The sequence below is a fragment of the Equus caballus genome, chromosome 4, assembly GCF_041296265.1.
Source record: "Equus caballus isolate H_3958 breed thoroughbred chromosome 4, TB-T2T, whole genome shotgun sequence".
Taxonomy (NCBI): domain Eukaryota; kingdom Metazoa; phylum Chordata; class Mammalia; order Perissodactyla; family Equidae; genus Equus; species Equus caballus.
The window spans coordinates 19738404-19758995 of record NC_091687.1 but is presented as its reverse complement, the minus strand read 5'-3'; the positions used below and the strand labels follow the sequence as shown (position 1 = coordinate 19758995).

The window sequence follows — 20592 nt, the reverse complement described above, 5'->3', positions numbered from 1 at the left end:
ATACATAGAACAAAGCTGGAAGGATCACACTTCCTGATTTCAAATTGTATTACAAAGCTATAGTAATCAAAACAGTATGGTACTGGCATAAAGATTGACATACAGAACAAATGTAACTGATTAAAGAGCCTGAAATAAACCCACATATATACTGGTCAACTGATCTTCCCCACGGGTGCCAAGAATATAGAGCAGAGAAAAGAAAGTCTCTTCAATAAATGGTGTTGGGAAAACTGGATACCCACAAAGGGATGAAACTGGACCTCTATCTTACACCATAAACAAAAACCAACACAAAATGGATTACAGGCTCAAATGTAAGACCTGAAACCATAAAATCCTAGAAGATAAAACATAGGGAAAAAGCCCTTTGACAGCAGTCTTGGCAGGGATTTCTTGGATGACACCAAAAGCACAGGAAACAAAAGCAAAAGAAACAACTGGGACTAGAGCAAACTAAAAAGCTTTTGCACAACAAAGGAAACAATCAACAAAATGAAAAGGCACCCTACAGAATGCGAGAAAGTATGTCTAAATCATATATCTGATAAGGGGTTAATATGCAAAATATATAAAGAACTCATACAACTCAATATAAAAAAAATTAAAAAATTAAAAAATAACAGGTAATCCAATTTAAAAAGAAGACAAAGGACCTGAATAGACATTTTTCTAATGAAGGCATCCAAATGGCCAACAGGTACATGAAAAGAGGCTCAATATCACTTATCATCAGGGAAATGCAAATCAAAACCACAATGAGATGTTTCCTCACATCTGTTAGGATGGTCATTATAAAAAAAAAAAAGAAAAAGATAACCGTTGACAAAGATATGAAGAAAGGAGAGCCTTTGTATATTGTTGGTGAGAATGTAAATTGGGGAAGCCACTATGGAAAACAGTATGGAGTTTCCTCAAATAATTTAAAATAGAACTACCATATGATCAAGTAATCTCACTTCTGGGTATATACCCAAAGGAAATAAAATTACTGTCTCAAAGAGATATGTTCATTGCAGCATTCTTCACAATAGCCAAGACATGGAAACAACCTAAGTGTCCATCAATGGATGAATGGATAATGAAGATGTGGTTTATATATACAATGGCATATTTTTTAGCCTTAAATAGAAAGAAATCCTGCTATTTTTTACAACATGGAAGCAACTGGAGGATATTGTGCTAAGTGAAATATGCCAGACAGAGAAAGACAAATAATGCGTGAGATACACATTAAAACCTTAAATATGTACTTTTTTTTTTTTTTTTTGCTGAGGAAGATTCACCCTGAGCTAAAATCTGTTGCCAATCTTCCTCTTTTTGCTTGAGGAAGATGTGCCCTGAGCTAACATCTATGCCAATCTTCCTCTATTTTGTATGTGGGTCACCACCACAGCATGGCCATCGATGAGATGTGTAGGTCTGCACCCAGGAACCAAACCTGGGCCACCAAAGTGGAGCCCACAAACTTAACCACTAGGCCACAGGGCCAGCCCCCAAATATATATATAATGTTTATTTGTCAATCATATCTCAATAAAGCCGGGGGAAAAAAAGAATTAAAAAAGACATAGAATGAATGTACCTGACAACAGAAGGAGTGTTAGGAGGTAACATGACCTGAAGCCCTTGTATTGTCCAGGCACTGGGTAGAGTGTCAGTTAATATTAGACACTGAGAAATCAAGTGTGCATACTGGAATATCTGGATAATCCCTGAAAATAAGCCAAAACCTATATAGTTTTTGAGTTAATGGAAGGGGAAAATTGAAACAAAATACCCCCAATCATCCAAACGAAATCGAGAAAGGTGAGGAAAACCTAACCTAAATGATACAGGAAGCTGAACCCACAAGTATGGACATTCTTTAATCACACCCACAAAACTCAACCCAGATTGAAGAGGAGGCAAATCAGACAGGGAAGCAGCAATCACTATCAGTCGGGGCAGAAACACGATGGAAGCAGCTCTAGAGACTACTACCTGTTTCAAAATAATAATAATGATAATGAAAGCTTATAGAAAAGCAGCTGAGGGACTGGCCCAGAGGCATAGTGGTTAAGTTGGTGCGCTTCGCTTCAGCAGCCTGGGGTTTGTGGGTTTGGATCCCGGGCATGGACCTACAGACTGCTCATCAAGCCATGATGTGGCAGAATCCTACATACAAAATGATAGAAGATTGGCACAGATGTTAGCTCAGGGATCACCTTCCTCAAGCAAAGAGAGTAAGATTGGCAAGAGATGTTAGCTCAGAGCCAATCTTTCTCACCAAAAAAAAAAGCAGTTGATGCCTAAAAAGTGATAGCGCCTCTCCAGGTATAAAAGTTAGGACTTGGTGTAGGGTTCAAAATCCTCAGCTCACAGCTCTCTGTGTCCTCCCACACTAACAGATGGATCACAACAGTTACAGACCAGAATTCGTCCATCCACAGCACTGAGCTTTGGTCACATAAATGGTCTTAAAGGAAGAAGGCAAAAGATGAATGGATGAACAAGTGACTCAGTGAATATGTTTGAGCACCAACTATGTGCCAGGAAAAGGCCATGTATCTTCCAATGTATTTTCTCATGTGATTTTCACAACACCACAGTGATGGATGCTGTCAGGAACATCATTCCTTCCAGCTCCTTCGGGCATCATCTCTGATTCTGGAAGAGACTCACATTCAAGTAGAAAGCTCGCAACCCCAGAGCGTCTTAAGGAATAAATGTGGTTTAATGCATTTGAACCCTCCAAACCTGTCAAAAGGGATTGAGCAAAGCCACAATGAAACGAGCACATCAAAAGAATCACATTGATAAATTTAGACTTTGCGCTTTAAGTTGACTTTTCAGGTTGTGTCATATTCCTTAGATATGAAGGCTGAGCAAAGAAAACAACTCTACAACTATAATTGGGAGAATAGTTTTCAAGCTAATTATGCTATACTTATCCATACCAAATAAAACTATGTTGACAGGTCATGACTGAATACAGATACAGGCTGTCAGAAAAAAGGGAGGGGAAGGGGCTCTTAAAATAGGACAAAATGTCACGGCTTATGAGAAGGAAACTTCTTCCCCTGACCTCTTCCTGGAGCTGCTCTCACTTAATACTCACAGTTTCTCTAAATAGGTATTTAATTGAAGTATGAAATTAAATATGAATTATGTATATCCCTGAATACACTTTGAGAATTATCTTATATTTTGATATGAGTTTGTGGTCTTAAAAGAGCTTTTGCATAAATTTAATTATTTTTAGAACTCTGTGAGACGGGTGCTATCTTCCCACTTTACAGATGTGGAAACTGAGGCTCATAGATATTAAGTGATTTGCCTAAACTTGTCAACCACAAAGTGGCAGACAGAAAAATCAAAATCTGGTCTCTTAAATGAAAGGCATATGCATTTTCCACTGAACTATTTTTTTGTGTGTGTTGTTAAAAACAACGATTTAAGATCTTCACAGCTGCTGTAGCCCTTGCTGATCTCTGGCTCAGTGATTGTAGTGAACCCACCACCATGGGCAAAGAGAAGACCCATATCAATACTGTCGTCATTGGCCATGTGGATCTGGCAAGTCCACCACCATCGGGCACCTCATCTACAAGTGTGGGGGCATTGACAAGAGAACCATCGAGAAGTTTGAGAAGGAAGCAGCAGAGATGGGCAAGGGCTCCTTCAAGTACGCCTGGGTGCTGGACAAGCTGAAGGCAGAGAGAGAACGTGGCATCACCACAGACATCTCCCTGTGGAAGTTTGAAACCAGCAAATACTACATCACCATCATTGATGCCCCAGGCCACAGGGATTTCATCAAGAACATGATTACTGGCACTTCCCAGGCCGACTGCACCGTGCTCATCGTGGCCGCTGGCGTGGGCGAGTTTGAGGCTGGCATCTCCAAGAACGGGCAGACCCGTGAGCATGCGCTACTGGCCTTTACGCTGGGTGTGAAGCAGCTCATCGTGGCTGTCAACAAGATGGACTCAACTGAGCCTGCCTACAGCGCCGCGCGCTTCCAGGACATCACCAAGGAAGTGAGCGCCTACATCAAGAAGATCGGCTACAACCTGGCCACCCTGGCCTTCGTGCCCATCTCGGGCTGGCACGGCGACAACATGCTGGAGCCCAGCACCAACATGCCCTGGTTCAAGGGCTGTAAGGTGGAGAGGAAAGAGGGAAACGCCACCGGGGTGACTCTGCCGGAAGCTCTGGACTCCATCCTCCTGCCCACTCGCCCGGTCAACAAGCCTCTGAGGCTGCCTCTGCAAGACGTGTACAAGATTGGAGGCATTGGCACTGTGCCTGTAGGCCGCGTGGAGACCGGCTTCCTGAAACCTGGGATGGTGGTCACCTTTGCCCCCAGCAACCTCACCACCGAGGTCAAGTCTGTGGAGATGCACCACGAAGCCCTGACTGAGGCCCTGCCTGGTGACAACGTGGGCTTCAACGTCAAGAATGTGTCTGTGAAGGACATCCATCGTGGAAATGTGGCTGGAGCCAGCAAGAACGACCCCCTCATAGAGGCTGGCAGCTTTGTGGCACAGGTGATCATCTTGAACCACCCTGGGCAGATCCACGCCGGCTATACCCCAGTGCTGGACTGCCATACAGCCCACATCTCTTGCAAGTTTGCTGAATTGAGGGAAAAGATTGACAGGCGCTCAGGCAAGAAGCTGGAGGAAAACCCCAGGGCCCTGAAGTCGGGCGATGCAGCGATGGTGCAGATGGTCCCCAGCAAGGCCATGTGTGTGGAAACTTTCTCTGAGTACCCACCTCTAGGCCGTTTTGCTTTGCGGGACATGAGCCAAACAGTGGCTGTTGGAGTCATCAAGACAGTGGATAAGAAGTCAACCACAGCTGGCAAGGTCACCAAGTCAGCAGTAAAGGCGAGCAAGAAGTGAAGCATGTCCCCTGCAGCTTCCTCAGCAACCTGCACCATAGAAATTACTTAACATTCTATGTATTTACCAAGTAAGACTAATAAAACTTATTTAATAAAAAACAACAACAAAAAAAAAAACCCCCAACGATTTAACAAATGTACATGTTCAAGGCTCCTTGTACAAAATCCATGAGGGCTTTTCTCTCTCTATCCATCCAGAAGCAGAAACTCATGGTCACTGCAAATTGCCTTCCTGTGACATTTACAATTTTAAAACATACTGCCAAACTTTTCCAAAGCAGCCCTTCTGATTCATGTTCACACCAGCTGTGTGCACTATCATTTCCCCACACCCTCACCAACAGTTATTTTCATTCTTCAAAATAGTGGGTGAGAATTAGCTTTCTTCTATATTGTTTTGCAGTTCCCTGAAAACTACTAAGGTTGAACATTTTGTCATATAATTCTTGTCATCGATGGTCCCTCTTCTGCTCTTTCACCTTTCGCAAATATTTTTTTCTTAATAATTTATACTTTAAATCATTTTGGATACCAAATCCTTATCTTCATGGTCTTTCTATATTTTATTGTAGAAAAATATTACATAATTTCTCCTTTATATTTTGTATTTTTTTTTACATCTTGATTGAGAACATTTTCACTCCCCTTAGCTATAGATTCTCATAGATTCAATTACTTATTTTTCATATGGAGAGTTCTAAACTGCCTGGGATTTTTGTTTGCATACAGCGGAGGCTATTCCAGCACCAAGGATAGCTGCCAACCTGTCTGAAGGGCCTCTTCTGGGTTCTGCCTGGGTTGGGATGATCTAAGTCAGGAAGCCCTTGCCACAGAAACATCCGCTGCCTTTTCTCTCTGGTGGTTTTCAGAAATTTCTCCTGTAGTTTCACTAGGATGTGGCTGGGCATGAGTTGTTGATTATTGTTCCCAGGACATCTAACAGGATACTTGGTGGACACTTTAAATTGAAGACTTCATGTCTTTACACTTTTCTCAAAACTGCATCAATTGCGTCTCTATCCCTCTACCAACCCCTGTCCTATTTACTAATTTCCTATGTAATTGCAACTACTCAATTGGATTTTTAGTTTCAATGACCATTTATTTCACTTGTAGGATTTTTCTTTACTTCTTTCTATATCTTAACCACCTTTTTCTGTTTCATAGTCTACTGTCCTTGAAATGTTAGTCTTCCATTTGTTTTAGTTTTGTTTAGTTTTATTAATTTTCTTATATATCATTTTATCATTCTTTCTTGACTCCCTCTTCTTCCTCTTCCTTTTCTCTCTTTCTCTTCGTGTGTGTGCACATATGGATATATGCACAAGATGTGTGTGTTTGGGTGTGTAATTTCCAATAAGGCTGATTATACAATGCATGCTATTTTCTACAGTCACTACTTTCTTTTTAAAGAAACAAGTTATTTGTTTTGATTTTTTCATTACTTAATTCAAATCCTCTGCCCCATATTTGCATAAACCAATGGTATTACTCTAGTGTGTTTCCTTCCATAACGGTCCATTCCCATATCAAATATGAACAAAGTGAATACGAACACACAGAGGTTTCTGTTTTGTTTTGTTCAATGCTTCTCTTAGAAAAACCTACTTTTCTGTCTCTTGTTTTTCTACCTGAATACACATCCTGGAAACCCCACCAAGCAACTCATCTATACCTGAGTCGTCCTTTTTAATCGTTGTATATTAGCTCAGGAAAATATGCAGCACATTTTATTCATCCATTCTATTACTGATGAACATTCACCATATTTCCCTATTTTCTCTAATTACACAGCGGCCCCAGGAATCAAACTGTTCAGTTGAAAGGTAAATAATATTTCAGTTTTAGACAATTGTGCTTGACTATTTACCCAGAAGGTAGTAAGAAGTCTAATTAAGACACCAACATTAGATATTATCACTCCTTTTTATTTTTACTACACAAATTTTGCTAGATATTGATATTGTATTCCTTTATCACTTTATTTTTTAAATACTTTTTTGAAGTCCATCCTGTAATTCTCCATTATCTCTACATCCTTAGGGGTAAATTCTCCAATTTCTTGGTTCTGTGGGATATTTTTCATGGCTTTGTATTTTTTAGTATGCTTCATTATTTTTGATTATCAACTCATTTTCCAAAGGAATTTTCTTCTAAGAGAACCCAACACATATCCTGGAGCAGTTCCATAGTCACTTTGCCTGGGCTTTATGGAGTCACCTGTTATTCATCAGTTTTTGATAGTTTCTTGAACTAGGGTTCCCCCAGAAACATCAGGATGAAATGAGGTGGAGGATCCACATTCCCCTCTTAGGTGACTCTTTGCCAGTCATGACTTATTATGTGTGGCGCATTTTCCACAGCCTAGATTAACGGGGGAGGTCTCTGTTATCTACTTATGATAATATAATGCTTTCCCAGCTCTTACTTCAAAAGAACAGCACAGTTAGCCTTCCTGCTACACATAGGACCTGCAGGCTCAGCTCACCTGGGCAGGTGTGAAAATCTCAACTCTTAAGATGCGCCTCGTCCTTTCTTACCCAAGTAACTAACAGTTACTCATCTTCAAAATTTTTTAGTTTTATATATAATAAAAGATATAAATTATACAGATTGATGAATATTTGCAATATGTATACCTGTGTAGCTACCACCCCAGTTGTGATAATAGAAAGCTTGTATCTCCCCAAAAAGTTTCTTCATGCCCTTCACTAGCTAATACCACTACTCTCTCTTCTATTGCCAAAGAATATTTTTCTTGTTCTTGAACTTTAAATAAATGGAATCATATGCAATATACTCTTTATTTAAGGCTTCTTTTACGCAGCATAGTATTTTTTGAATTCAGCCGTGTCTGGCATGTAAGAATTAGTTCATTTCTTTTGACATGTGAATGGTTTTCTGCTGTATGAATTTGCTATCATTTGTTAATCCATTCTCCTCTTGATGGCCACCCTGGCTCTTTCCAGTTTGGGGCTATCTGACTAAAATAGAAATGTACATTTTTGTAAATGTCTTTCGGTGAACATGCACTCATTTCTCTTGAGTATGTATCTAGGAGCAGCCCCGCTGGGCCACAGGAGAGGCACAGATTGAAGTCTGCTCCACCCGGTCAGGAGGGCTCCAGCTACTTCACATCCTTGCTGTCACTTGCTATTGGCAGGCTTTTAAATTTTAGCAATTTTGTGAGTAACATATCCTTTTATTTTAATTCCTTTGACCAAAAGATACCAAAATAAGGATTTAAAATTTTTCCAAAAGATCATTTAAACATCTGAGATATTTAAAACTTAGTAATACCACAATCGTAACACCTACGTTTATAGTACGTGAGATCATTCTTTTTTCCTACCTCTAATTTTCCGACCCTAGTGTAGGTCTTGATTTTTAAAAATCTTTCCTCTATCTGGACTCCTCCTGCTCCTCTTCTCTGCCTGGACTGGTGAACATACCCTTACAGACCCTGCTCAATGTTACTTCCTCTACCGTTCCTCCCTGGAGCCCTGGATGGAGTGAGTCTTCCATTCACTGTGTAGTTTGAAATGCTTGATTCACAACAATTATCACATGGAATTATGGTCAATGTCTGCCTCTTCTCCTAAACTGCAGGATGATGTGTGCTACTTGTATTTATGCCCACAACCTTACTGCTGCATTTAAGCACATAGCTAGCATTCCATGAATATTCATAGAAAAAATGAAAGTGTAAATGTTCCCTCACTTGTAGGCTTTTCAAAAATTCCTTATAATTCAGAAAAGATAAACAACTGATATTTTCTTAAACTGTAACTTATCCCTCTAGAAATTATATTCTGGAAAATCCTAGATACATTTGGGACAAGAAAACTTCTTTCTATATAACCATCTTTTGCTACCTCTCTACATGAGAACATTTAAATGTATGTGAACGCTTAGAAAAATTGATTGTGTGGGGCTGGCCCCGTGGCCGAGTGGTTAAGTTCGCTCTCCGCTGCGGTGGCCCAGTGTTTCGTCGGTTCAAATCCTGGGCACGGACATGGTACCACTCATCAAACCATGCTGAGGTGGCATCCCACATGCCACAACTAGAAGGACCCACAACTAAGAATATACAACTATGTACTCGGGGGGCTTTGAGGAGAAAAGGAAAAAAATGAAATCTTTAAAAAAAAAAGAAAAAAAATTGATTGTAGGTGTACGATAACCCACATATGGGGACATTTGTAGGTTTCTCTACTTCTACATAATTTGGATGTTTTTATGAAATATAAACATAATCGCCAAGTAGACATGGCGGCCCTGACTTAAATGCACTTCATCTCACAAACACTGTGTCATCTTCAGCTGATTTGTGATCAAGGAAATGAACCACCAAGTGATATTCTGAAATTTATACAAAATTAATTTGGCAAAAGACGACCAAACCTGGTGTCTGCTTTAAAACAAACAGTGTATGTCTTCTACTAATTAAATCTACTCTTTCCCTAAGCTCTAGAGAAACCATTCATGTTACCTCAAAAGGCAAGAAAACAATTAGCATAGGGAAAATGTATTATCTCACTTTTGATGTAATGTTCCTTAAATAAAACTCATGCTACTGTAGGCAGTGGGCACCCTGAATCCACTTGGGCTGGTCTTCTAATCTTGCTACTTCTGTGCATGTGTTGGGGAACGTTCCCATTTCCTCAACTTCATGATTGATTGACAGGCATACCTTAGGACCAGGAGTCTCCTGTGTCTTCAGCCCAGAGCTTTACAGGAGCCAAAGCTCAGCAGAACAAGTTCCTCAGGCTTTCCTATCCCTCAGGCACAGAATATTACCTTGCTACCTCTGTAGAGCCTTTAGACATCCGTTCATTCATTTATTTTTAACAAACAAGTAGCATATGTCAGCCCATGGGGCATATTTTATTCAGTGTGGTGCATCATGTCCTAACATTTGTCTTAACTTTGGATGTGTAGCACCACCTCTCTGTTGTCCTTCCATCACTTTGCTCTCTCGGTCTGCTTCCTGTCTGTGTTGAGTAGCAAATTCTGATACTAAATGAATTAATGTGAACATGGCCTTTCTTGTTTTCTCATAACTCTTCCTTTCCAGCAATATTTAAGAGTGAAAAATCTTTAAAAATATATTGTAGCTATATTTTGGTCAATATTATTTCCCTGTGGAATTGTTAAAGTATGTGGACAAATAAAGTCTAAACCTCTTCACAGGAATATGGCTAAAATGGAAAGGCTTTCTTCACATGCTATTCTGTATTCAGTGAACTCTAGAGAGACTACCCTGAAATATTTGCAGGACCAATGGGTATTACTATTTAAGTTTCATGAGCCATCTGTGGCTCTTCAAGTTATAAGGATAATGAATGTAATCAGGTCTGGATGATCCCTGCTCTGGTTTAAAGTCTCACTTATGAGTCTCTCGGCGAGAAGAGGACACAGACGGGCTTCTGGATCTCTCTGTCCTCAGAGAGAAGGGGGCCTTACTTCACTGCCACTGCTCAATGAAACCACCTTAGACATGTTCCTGCCTCAGACTGTCCGAGTTGAAAGGAAGCAAACGTAGACCTAACCCAACAATCTAGGTCATGGTCGACCATAACGCAGAGGTGCACCTTGCACAGAACCCCAGCTACCAAGGTGGTGCTTATAACCATCCTATGAAGTAGCTACTTATATTTTATTCTCACTTTTAACAAATGAGGAAACAGAAGCTCACCATCATCCCACAAAGTGGACACCTGAGATAGACTGCGAACTTGACCACCTCTTTGTGATGTGACTTTGCAGCTCCTCCCAAGAAGAAAGAACTGGAGTCTGTTTTCCGCTTTCTTTTTTTTTTTTTAGTTTGGCATTTGAGCTAACAACTGCTACTGATCTTTTTCTTTCTTTCTTTCTGCGTTTTCTCCCCCAAATCCCCCCAGTACATAGTTGTATATTTTAGTTGTGTGTCCTTATCGTTGTAGCACGTGGGATACCACCTCAGCGTGGCCTGACGAGTGGTGCCCTGTCCGCGCCCAGGATCTGAACCAGCGAAACCCTGGGCCACCGCAACAGAGCATGCGAACTTTACCACTTGGCCACAGGGCCGGCCCCTGTTTTTCTACTTTTGAGTCAGGACTTGGCCATGTGACTCACTTTGGCCAGTGGGCCATTAGCAAATGTAACACAAGCAGAGACTTACAAAGGGCTTGGACAGTGGGGCTGGCTCTCCAACTACTCTTGAAACCCTGAGACTGTGTGGAATAGACCTGAGCGAGTGTGTGCCATTAGCTTTAGGACTGGGCAACCAGCAGAGGTTGGAAAGTGGTGAGGAAACTGCCAGTCAGGGCAGAAAGAAGGACAGCTAGTGTTAGATTGCAGTTGACAAATAGAAATGGCAAGCAATAGGATATATTGGAGTATACGAGGAAGCCATTTGGTATAAACCTAATTTGGCCTGACTTTGTTTTTTCCAAAAGGGTCTGACTGTGGCCGTTGAACACGCATTGCATATCTGCTTTAAAACATTTACTATGGCAAGAACAAATGCCCTTAAGATAAAGGTGCAACTTCCCCCCACATTGGCATTTCCTTAGGGATAAGCATCTTTCCTTAGGCTAGGAACTGATTGCTGTGCTCACCTTTGACCACCCAGCTCACCTGTGACCACCCAGCTCTAGACAGCAGACCTGCCACCCTGCTGTGTTCACCGAGACAGCAGACCTACTTGCTGTTTCCATCAATCGCTGTGCCGACAGAGCAGTCTCGCAACTATGGTAAAAGGCACATTTCAATCATATGTGAAACATCCTGTTTGAGGGTATATAACCACTCTGTGCACCCCACTTCTTCGGTGCCCTTTCTTCCTTCAGGAAAAAAGGCCCTGGGCCATGGTCCTCACATTTTAGCTCAGAATAAACTCATCCCAAATTTTCATTTATAGATTGGTTATGGATTATTTTCATCGACACAGTGACACAATTGACACCTGCAGTGACTTGAAAGAAAAACGTACCTCATTTACTTTTAGATCTGGCTAAGAGTCAGTTGGTCTCCCAGCTGTATACAGCAAGATACTACTGGTGGGACAGAGATAAGCCAAAGAAAGAACTATTAGCTTATAAGCAGAATTTAGAGGAAATATGGGGGAGCCAGCACTTTCTGGATTGAAAAATAAAAGTTTCACATTTCTAAGCCAACTGGCAAAGACTCTCAAAGGAAGAAATGGCCTAAGGAAAAACGTAAAATCAATGTGTGACTCTAAGGTCTTTTATTAAGAATCAAGAAAGATTTCAAATGGTGCCTAGTAGAGTCTCCCATCCAAATAAAGGGCTGCTAAGGATCATAAGGTCACTGTCCCACAGCACCAGGAAATGCTGCCCAAAGTAGAGGGACACCTGGATTTGGAGACCAATGTGATAGTGAATGAGAGTTTGGGGGAACTGGGAGGAATTGGTGTATCTCACCTGTTGGAGGAAGGTGACTCATTGGTGCCAGAAAGTGGACTGACCCCCCTTGTATAGCCCTCTCTGAAAAACACCCCTAGATGGTCTCCTACCAGTCTGACTCAATCTGATCTGTAACTTGCTTTGGACAATGGGACAATAGCAAACGATGTACAAGCAGAGGCTTGAAAAATGTTTGCATGTTGAGAGTTGCTCTGTCTTGCTGCTTTTTAGAACCCTGAGCCCATTATGTGAAGAAGCCTGGGCTAGCCTACTGGAGGATGAGCAACCCTGTGGAAGGAAGCCCCCACTATCTCAGCCACATACAAAATCATGAGCTAAATAAAATAATTTTTACTTGAGACACTACATTTTGTGGTGGCTGGTTATGCAGCAAAAGCTAATTGATATAGTACTCTTGTTATTCCCATTTGACAGCTAAGAAAACTGAAGGCTGAAAGTTTAAGTAACTGATCAAAGATTACAAAATGGATGGGAGGGAATCCAAGACTTGAGCCAAAGTAATATGATTTCAGAGGCCAACTCATTAATCACTACCCATCAAGAAGGTTTCACCTTTCTCTCCTTACCCCATGGTCCACAGCAAGAATAGTTCCCTCTTCCTGAACTTCATATTTTTATAAAATAGATATATAAAATTGATTACATTTCTACATAACAAATTTCAGATAGAAAACATGACATAAAACATGTATTTGTGTACAATAAAAAAAATAAGATCTTTAAGAATAAATATAGAGCGATGTCAGCAAAACGGCAGAGTAGGCAGCTCCAAGCTCACATCCCCCCACAGAAATGTTGAAGAACAAGCAGAAAGTGTCAGAACCAACTTTGTTAGAACTATGGAAAATTGTCAAAGGTTTACAGCAACCGAGTGAACACTGAACCAAGAAAAAGGCAACGTAAAACTGGAAGAAAAGCTCTGTGGTGTTTTCACTGGCCCTTGCTTCTCTGCTCCCCAGCTCAGCCACCATCTTGAAGACTGTAGCCTACCTTCCCCAGGTGGGAGCTCTGCCCATGGTTCCAGGGGAATCAGAGTCAACCATGTTTGCAAAATATTGTGTATGTGTGTTTGAAGCTGCCTGGGGCCACCTGAAGGACCCCAGGGATGCAAGATCTCTGCTTCTTTAAGCTCAGGAGTCATCAGGGCAGAAAAGCAGCAGATACAGCTTGAAAACATTATAAGGTGAACAACTTGCAGCTATGGGGTCAAAAATGACTGCTAAAACATACAAGAGACCACCTGGAGCAAGGGAGGAGGAGCCTGGGAAAGACTTTATTTGGGATGTTAGGGCATTCAAAAGCACCCATGCACATGGGGGGACCTAGAAGGCCATGCACATGCCCTAAGCAAGATGGGTAGTCAGAAAACCCCTGAAAAGAGCCTAAGCTTTCATCTCAGGCTGAACCCTAGGCTCAGAGAAAGGTTAGCTAAGTACTAAGGGAGGGCCCCAGCACAGACCGACCCCGTCTGCAGAGACTGGGAGTTATTATCCTTTTCCTTTCTCTCTCTCTCTCAGCATTCAAGGGAATCTCTGTCAAAACACTAGCTAAACACTAGCTAAGGAACAGAGACTTCAGTGACACAGATGACAAGGAATATAAAAATAGATGAGAAAAGTCTCTAAACAAAAACCCAGCAAACTTGTAGAAGGGGGAGAATCTGATTTCTAATTTTATCACGTGATAATCAAGTGCCCAGTTTTTCACAAAAAAAAAATTAATTAAAAAAATGAAAACACAGCATACCAAAATTTATGGGATGCAGTCAAAGCAGTTAAGAAGTAAATTTATAGCTGTAAATGCTTACATTATAAAAATAAGAAAAATCTCAAATCGATAACTAACTTTACACCTAAGTGAACTAGAAAAAAAGAGTACACTAAACCCAACCCTAACATAAGGAAGTAAAAAATAAAGTTTCAAGCAGAGATAGACAAAATAGAAAATATAAAAACAACAGAATTACCAAAACCAAAAGTTGGTTCTTTGTAAAGATCAACAATATTGACAAATTTTAGCTAGGATGACAAAGAAAAAAGAGAAAAGACACAAATAACTAAAATCAGAAATGAAAGTGGGAACTTACAAACATAAAAAGGATTATAAGATTTTACTATGAACAAGTGTGCTTCAACAAATCAGATAACCTAGATAAAATGGTCAACTTCCTAGAACCATACAAATTACCTAAGCTGACTCAAACAAAGCAGAAAATCTCAAAAGACCTATAACAAGTAAAGATATTGAATCAGTAATCAAAAACCTTCCCTCAACAAGAAAAAACCCAGGACCACATGGCTTCACTGGTGAATTCTATCAAACTTTTAAATAATAATTAGCACAAATCCTTCTTGAACTCTTCCATATAATATAAGAAGAAGGAACACTTCTAAACTTATTCTAAGAGGCCAGCATTACCCTGATACTAAAGCCAGATAGAGACACTACAAGAAAAGAAAATACAGACACATATCTCTAATAAACATAGATACCAAAATCTTCAACCAAATACTATTAAAGCAAACCCAGCAGCACATTAAAAGTATTATACATCATGATCAAGTCAGATTTATTCCTGGAACACAAGGGTGGTTCCACACACAAAAATCGGTCAGCGTAATATACCATATTAATAGAATGAAGGAAAAAAAAGACATTATCATCTCAGTTGATGCAGAAAAAGCGTTTGACAAAATCCAACAATCTTTCATCTTAAAAATCTCCCAACAAACTAGGAATAGAAGAAAACTTCCTCAACATAATAAATGGCTTTTATGAAAAACCCACTGCTAATATGCTCAATGGTGAAAGACTAAAAGCTTTCTCCCTAAACTAGAACACGACAAAGATGTCTGCTTTTACCATGCTATTCAACATTGCATTAGAAGTTCCATCCAGGGCAATTAGGCAAGAAAAAGAAATAAAAGGCAGTCAAATTGGAAGAAAGGGATAAAATTATCTCTATTCTCAGATAACATGATCGTATGTATAGGAAATCTTGAAGGATCCACAAGAAAGCAACTAGAGCTAATAACTGAATTTAGCAAAGTTGCAGGTTACAACATCAACACACATAAATAGGCTGTGTTTCTACACATCAGCAGTGAAAAATCTGAATTAGCAGAGCAAATCTATTTACAATAGCGTCTAAAAGAATAAAATACCAGGGCCAGCCCAGTGGCGCAACAGTTAAGTTTGCACATCTCGCTTTGGCAGCCCAGGGTTTGCTGGTTCAGATCCCAGATTCTGGGTGCAGACTTATGCACTGCTTATCAAGCCACACTGTGGCAGGTGTCCCACATATAAAGTAGGGAAAGATGGGCACAGATGTTAGCTCTGGGCCAATCTTCCTCAGCAAAAAAGGAGGAGGATTGGTGGCAAATGTTAGCTCAGGGCTAATCTTCCTCAAAAAACAAAAGAAAAGAAGAATAAAATACCTTGGAAAAAACTTAACCAAGGAGGTGAAAGATTTGTACATGGAAAACTATTAAACTGCTGAAAAAATTAAAGACAATACAAGTAAATCGAGAAAATCCCATGTTCATGGCTTGGAAGATTTAATATTGTTAGGATGGCAATATTATCCAAAGGAACCTAAAGATTCAACATAATCCTTATCAAAATTCCAACAGCCAGTTTTATAGAAATAGAAGCTGACCCTTAAATCTCTCTGGAATTGCAAGAGGCACCAGATAGCCAAAGCAATCTTGAAAGAAGGCAAAGTTGGTGGATGCACACTTCCCAATTTCAAAACTTACTACAAAGCTATAGTAGTCAAAACATTGTGGAGTACATATGGACAATGTAACAAAATTGAGAGTCCAAAACTAAACCCAGACATCTATGGCTAATTGATTTTTGACAAGAGTGCCAAGTCCATTCAATAGCAAAGAACAGTCTCTTCAACAGATGATGCTGGGACAAGCAGATAGCCACATGCAAAAGAATGAAGTTGGACCCGTACCTCACACAATATACAAAATTAACTCAAAATGGACCTGTGACCTAAATATAAGAGCTAAAACCATAAAATTCTTAGAAGAAAACAAAGGTATACATCTTCATGAACCAAGATTTGGCAATGGAGTCTTAGATATGACACCAAAATATGAGCAATAAAAGAAAAAAGTTGATATACCAGATTGTACCAAAATTAAAAACTTCTGTGCATCAAAGGACATTTTATCAAGACAGTGAAAAACCAACCACAGAATGAGAGAAAATATTTGTAAATCATATATCTGATGAGGGCTTACTATCTAGAATCTATATTACTCCTAGAACTCTATAATACAAAGACAAACAACTCAATTAAAAGAAAATGGGCAAAAGGCTTGAATAGTCATTTCTCCAAAAAGAATGGCCAATAAGCACGTGAAAAGATGCTCAATATCATTAGTCATTACGGAAATGCAAATCAAAACCACCATGAGATACTACTTCACACCTACTAATTTGGCTCTAATTTCTTTTTAAATGGAAAATAAGTGTTGGTAAGGACGTGGAGAAATGAAACTTGGTAAATTGCACCCTTTGTCCACTGCTGGTGGGAGTATAAAATTAGGCAAGTGCTGTTGAAAAGTTTCGTCGTTCCTCAAAAAGTTAAACATAGAGTTACTATATTAGTTTGCTGGGACTGACGTACAAAATACCACAAACTGGGTGGTTTGCACAACAGAAATTTATTGTCTCACAGTTCTGGAGGTGAGAAGTTCCAGATCAAGGTGTCAGCAGGTTTGGTTTCTCCTGAGGCCTCTCTCCTTAGCTTGCAGATGGCAGCCTTCTCGACATGTCATCACATTGTATTTTCTCTGTGCGCATGCACCTCTGATGTCTCTTCCTCTTCTTATAAGGACACCAGTCCATTTGGACTAGGGTCTACACTTACGATCTCCTTTAACCTTAATTACCTCTTTAAAGTCCCTATCTCCAAATATAGTCACTTTGGAGGTTAAAGCCTCAACTCTAATGAATTTGCAGGGCACACAATTTAATCCATAACAGTTACCATATGGCCCAACAATTCCACTCTGGGGTATAAACCCAGAAAAAGTGAAAAATGGGACTCAGAAAGTTCCTTGAATTCCACTGCTCATCTCGGCATTATTTACAATAGCCAAACAGTTGGAAATAACCCAAGTGTTCATCAACAGATGAATGAATAAACAAAATGTGGTATATACAAACAATGGAATATTATTTAGCCACAAAAAGAAATGAAGTTCCAATAGTGGTACAAAATGGATGAAACTTGAAAATGTTAAGGTAAATAAGCTAAACCCAAAAGGACAAATATTGCATGATTTCATTCATATGAAATAACTAGACTAGGCAAATTCAGAGAGACAGAAATTAGATTAGAATTTACAGGAGCCTTGGAAAAGAGGGTTTTGGAAAAGAGAGAGGTATTGCTTAATAGGTACACAGTTTCTGTTTGAGGTGATGAAAACATTTTGGAAATAGTGGTGATAGTTGCACAACATTGTGAATATAAAATGATACTGAATTGTACACATTTAAAAAAGGGCTATTCCTGGAGATCTAATGCACAGCTTAGTGATCATAGACAACAGTACTGTATTAGAAACTTCAAAATTGCTAAGAATCTAGATCTAAACTGTCCCCAGCGCAAAAAAAAAGAAATGATAATTATATAATGTGATAGAGATGTTAGCTAACATTATAGTCGTAATCATGTGGCAATATATAAATGTATCAAATCAGCACATTGTACACCTTAAACTTACAAAATTTATATGTCAATTATATCTCAACAAAAATAAATTTTAAAATATGTCATATATATTTTACCAAAATAAAAAGAAACACAAAAACACATGATTGCAAAGCAGCATAAAAATTCTATAGATAAAATTATGAAACTCTTTAAAAAGCCATTAAAAAGTAATGGATGGATATATATATATATATATATATATATATATATATATATACCTAATTCATCAATAGGAAGACTCAATAAAGTTCTTAATGTTCCCCAAATTGATCCATACATTCAAGGCAACTTAAATGTGTATGCATTTTAAAGACATAGCTGCGACATTTGTAGGCAGGAACAAGGGGAGAGAACAGTCATAATCGTCTTGAGAAAGGATGACTTGCCTCACCAATTTTCAAGTATAAATCTACAGTAATTAAGAAAGTAAAGTGTTGACATACTGACAGACAAATGTGCCAATGTAACCAAAGAAAAGCCCAGCACTGACCCACACATGTGGAGAAAGTAGATCTATGATGACAGAAGCAGCACTGAGGTCCCCACTTTTGGTGCTGGGACAAGTGTTATCCTCATGAAGAACAACAACAAATTAGATCCCAACCTCACACACAAAAATCAATGTCATCTCCATTACAGTTTTAAATGGGATAAGCAAAACTTTGAAAACTTTCATACTTTAAGAAGAATACACGAGAGCATCCTTGTTACATTAGAGGAGGACAAGGTTTTAAAGCCAGATTCAAAAGTGAAAATCAAAAAAGATAATATTGGTACTTTAATCCATCAAAAAATATCATAAAGAAAGTAGAAAAAGGAGCCAAAAAACCTCATAATTCAAGATACCTGTACCCTATAGAACTGTTAAAGAAGATAAAAAAACACCCCGTAACAATTTTGGTGTTGTTGAATAAAGTGGAGGATATACACACTCTATGGCCAGCAGTTCCACTCTGAGGCATGTTTCCTGCACAGACATGTGCCCACCTGTGCCACAGCACAGAGCAACGGCAGGGCCGTGCAATGCATAAACATCAAACATGGTGCTGAAGCAACACCGATGTCTTGCAGCAGAATGGATGAATATATTCTGACATATTTCGAAAAACACCACAAGGCAGTGAAATCAATGAACTCCTGCAACCCGCAGTAAGTCTGGGTGCATCTCAGAAAGTGCATACTAGGCAAAAAAATAAAAAAAGTTTAAAATAATTTATACAATGTGATTCCTTTTATATGAGGATTTTTTTTTTTTTTCGTTTTTGAGGAAGATTAGCCCTGAGCTAACATTTGCTACCAAACCTCCTCTTTTTGCTGAGGAAGATTGGCCCTGAGCTAACATCCATGCCCATCTTCCTCTACTTTATCCGTGGGACACCTGCCACAGCATGGCTTGACAAGTGGTGCATAGGTCTGCACCCAGGATCGGAAGCAGTGATCCCTGGGCCACCAAAGAGGAACGTCTGAACTTAACTTCTGCGCCACCAGACTGGCCCCCATTTATATGAGTTTTAAGAATATAAAAAATAAATAATACATTTTTAAGAATACATACAGGAGCAACAAAACTAACAATAAATGCAAAAATGTGAGTTATGCTTCCTCCTGGAGGAGGGGCACCCTGGGTTTCAGCACTGTTTTTAATGCTCTTCCTAAGATTCGTCCTTGGTGGGGTCATACACCCTCATTTTGTTTTTGTATCATTTGCATATGTAATATGTTTTTCATATTGGTGGACTATTCTTAATATTTTATAAAAGGAAGATCAAGAGAGCACTGCCCTGGGATGGGAAAGACCTGCCTTAGCGTGATGACAGGCTGTGCTGCTCCTTAACCTGGGCATCTCTGAGCCAGTTTCCAGAGCTGTAAAATAGGAACAAGCTCCCTGCTTCACAGAGGAGTATAAGAAAGGTCAAAACCTACATGTGTGGAAGCGTTTTAAAAATGCTGCATCACATATGACTTATTATCCTAACTTCATTATTACTCATTTACTTGGTTATTAATCTCTATCTTCTTTCTGCCTACCCCATCCTATCAAAACCATTCTCTGAATACAGTCTCCAGGGGGGCAGGGAACTCCACTCTCATTGACAGTATATGCCCTGTGCCTAGAACAGGAGGCTCCAATAAATACTTGTTGAATGAACTGTATGAATGAATGAATAAACTCTCCTTTCATTCCTATAACAAACAAACAAAAAAGCCCTGCGGATCGCATTAGTGCCAGACAGCATCCCTGATAAGGAAGGTTTTCTGCATGTGGTTTGCGTTTCTGACCCCTCTGATGCCCTCACGGACTCAGAGGAAGGATACTCAGAAGCAACCAGGAGCTCTTCCCAGAAGCAGTAACTTGGCCAGAGGTCACCAATATTTTCTGCTGTGTCCCAGAAGATGTTGTTACTACATTTGTAGTAATTAACTTCTCTCTCATCAAATAAATTAAGACCATGGACATCAGCTGTCCCAGGGGTGGAGTGTCCTGAGATTACAGGGCTGCCCTGGCAGCTGAGCTGAAGAAATAGGAATCCCGC

General features: G+C 39.7%; 1 protein-coding gene and 1 pseudogene across 5 annotated transcripts in view; one reads left to right on the top strand and one right to left on the bottom strand.

Annotated features, from left to right (window-relative positions):
- Nucleotides 1–20592, bottom strand: part of VWC2 (von Willebrand factor C domain containing 2) — a 119758-nt gene that overhangs the window by 38095 nt on the left and 61071 nt on the right. The window lies entirely within an intron of this gene.
- Nucleotides 3505–4889, top strand: LOC102149086 (elongation factor 1-alpha, oocyte form-like; annotated as a pseudogene).